Source organism: Pleurodeles waltl, chromosome 12, assembly GCF_031143425.1.
Source record: "Pleurodeles waltl isolate 20211129_DDA chromosome 12, aPleWal1.hap1.20221129, whole genome shotgun sequence".
Taxonomy (NCBI): Eukaryota; Metazoa; Chordata; class Amphibia; order Caudata; family Salamandridae; genus Pleurodeles; species Pleurodeles waltl.
Window position 1 is genome coordinate 107943807 of NC_090451.1, and position 3224 is coordinate 107947030.

Genomic DNA, 3224 nt, shown 5'->3' on the forward strand with positions numbered 1-3224 from the left:
CTCAGCCCTCTCATTTCTTCCCTCTGAAGTGCCCTTTCTTCTGCCTTGCCAAGGAAGTGATGTCTGCTTATAGCACGTGTCCTACTTTTATAATGTTTTCAGGGCACTTCGCCCACTTCATATCTAGCCAAAATCCTTTAGCACTGGGAGACCACGTGTCTGCTGAATATCTTACCTCCACCATTGGGGGTGTAAAAGGTGTACTTTGGCTCTGTTGTAAATTATTATATAGGTCTCAGTTTGGTTGGGTTGTGAATTGCTGTCAAGCTCTAAATCTCAGAATTCTCTTAGTCACACCTTTTTATGTCTTGCGTACACAGTGAATGTGCTGTGAGACATATTGTTTAGAATTCAGTGGGCTTACCACACGCCCATAGGTTACTTACCATTAATTGTTTTCTATGTCACTCACATTTGCAATATTTCGATTGCTTAGCTCCCATAGACTGAATCTTCCTTTCTTGTGTTCATTCCTCCATGGAGGATGGACCAAGTACATGTGTTCTTTTCGTCTTTCTACAGTACGCTATTTTTTATATTTTAAAAGTGTTTTCGTATCATTCTTGGATGTGCAATGTGCTTTCCAACATTCATGACAAGCATACAGCTTATTTTTCACCCTAAACGCCGTCTCTATTGACACTTTAGTTACTTTCTCACACTGTATTCCTCTACATGACTATACTCTACTCCCCTCAGTGCCACTGTACTCTACACTGTGCAACTCTATACCACTCCACTCTACTCAGTTCTACTCCACTCTAATCTACATTGTTCCACTCTATCACTCCACTCTATGCCACTCTAATCTATGCCACTCCACTATACGCCACTTCACTCCACTTTATGCTACTCCATTCTATGCCACTCCACCCTGTCACTCTCTGCTATGCCCCTCTACTCCACTCCACTCTACTCTATGCCACTTCCCTTCACTCCTCTCTACGCCACCCTACTTCATAGAATGCCACTTTATGTGACTCTATGCCACTCTGCTCTACATCACTCTAGAATACTCAACTGAACTCTACTCTATACAATTCCACTCTACTTTACTCCTCTCCACTCTATGCCTCTCCACTCTATGCTACTCTACTCCAGTCTACTGTACGCCACTTTATTTTATCCCATTCTACTCTACGCCACTGTACACCACTCAACTCTATGCCACTCTACTCCGTTGCACCCCTCTCTACTCTACGCTACTCTACTCCATGCTACTATACTCCACTCTAAGCCACTGTACTCTCCACCACTAAGCTCTATTCCACTCTACTGTATGCCACTCCATGCCACTCTAATCCACCCCACAGAATGCCACTCTGCTCTATGCCACTCCACTCAACTCCATGCCATTCCACACTTTTGCACTCTACCCTACTCTGTGCCTCTCCATTCCACTCCATGCCACTCCACTCTATCCCACTACGCTCTACTCTAGTTCACTCTATGCCACTCCAGTTTACTCTCTCCCACTCTACTCTATACTACTTCATTCCATGCCACTTCACTGTACTCCACTCCACTCCATCTCACACAATATCACTCAATGGCACTACATGCGCTCTACTCTATGCCACTCTACTGCACACTACTCTATGCTGTGCCACTCTACACTACTCTCCTGTAGGCCTTTCTACTCTATGCCACTTTTTACTCTGCTCCTCTCTACACCACAGTGTCACTCCATGCAACGCGACTGTATGCTACTCAACTCCACAACACTCTACTTCATGCAGTCCGACTCCACTCCTCCTAATTCTTTGCCACCCCTCTCCATGACACACTGTTCTCTGACTCTATGCCATTCCATGCCACTTCACTCTACAGCACACTATGCCACGCTACACCACACTACTTTACTCTATGCTACTCTATGCCATTCTATGCAACCTCACTCCTCTCTACCCCACTCTGCTCTATGCCACTCCATTCCTCACAATGCTATTCAACGCCATGCCAAGGCACACCACTTCATTATATTCCACTGTATTCTATGACACATTACGTCACTCTACTCTTTGCACTTCAATCTACTCCCTTCTATGACCCTCCATTCATCACCACTCCATTGTTTGCTAGTCAAGTTTACGCCACTTCATTCCACACAATGCAACTCTAAAGCAGTATGCACCAAGCAGCTGAATGTGTCTGAAGAGACACCCAGAAAAGAAAAAAACAACAATATGTGGGGGCGTGTTCCGAGCCCCTCCTGGCCTGGAGGAGTTTGGTCGGCCGTGGATTAAGTTTTTGCAGTGTTCACTTCCCCGACCCCAGCACTCATAGAACACTTGAGACTTGCAGGGCAGAGTGGTGGATCTTGTTAAGAAGTCTGAGCTTCTTGGTTTATGGGGAGTCTTGTCACTGGAAGCAGAGAGGTAAATATTTGCTGTGATCTGCTACTCAAAGAAAAGACCCTAATCTAACTTGAAAAGATGGGTTTTAAACAAACGCTAAATCTATCCACTCCACGGACACTGTGACCTTTTTTCAGCCTATCAGAGCCACACCAGGGTAGTCTTTTCAGAGCCCAAGTAGCTCGCCGTGATGGTATAGTGGTTAGTACTCTGCGTTGTGGCCGCAGCAACCTCGGTTCAAATCCGAGTCACGGCATTGCAGGTGGCAATGTCACGGCAGTTGGGCAGCGTTTTTATTCTCACTTCTTAATATTTACATGAGTTAAGAGCTTGAACCTAATTTCAACGGTGAAATTAAATGTCTTTGAAGAACGCGTTAACAATGTTATTATTTATTTCACCTTTCTGCGCTTTTACATTTGTGGCGGTCCTGATGTGAAAAGTATGAGCTACAGTTTGGTTTCACGGGACCCGGTCAGCAAGAGGGATGGATGTCTGTGTCTCCTGTACCTGCAGCGCCGAGGCTCCTGTACTGACACGGAGTAGCTTTCAATGTTGAAAGGGATCCTGCTAGTCAAATATCAGTTTTTGCAGCAATTCAGGCCGCGAAGAAAAAAGGTCTAAAAATAAATATTTGTATAGAAAGTAAGACTGAGCTCCCAAGGGTCTGAAAGAAAGAGGCGATGGAGAAGGACACTGAGAGGCGCACTCACCCAATCAGCGTTTGGCTTCATCATCCCGCACCCGACGGATCACCGGGCAGCTAGAGGGAAAGTTTTAAAACTTAAGCCAAGTTTATTAGTCGTGGTCGAATCGTGAATTACACAATTACGCTCCTTTGTGGAATTTGGAGTAATGTGGGGAAAG

General features: G+C 45.3%; 1 non-coding gene across 1 annotated transcript; it reads left to right on the forward strand.

Moving 5' to 3' along the window:
• Positions 1-2541: 2541 nt before the first annotated feature.
• Positions 2542-2613, forward strand: TRNAH-GUG (transfer RNA histidin (anticodon GUG)). Its single transcript has one exon. It is a non-coding gene; the product is annotated as a tRNA-His (tRNA).
• The last annotated feature ends 611 nt before the right edge of the window (positions 2614-3224 follow it).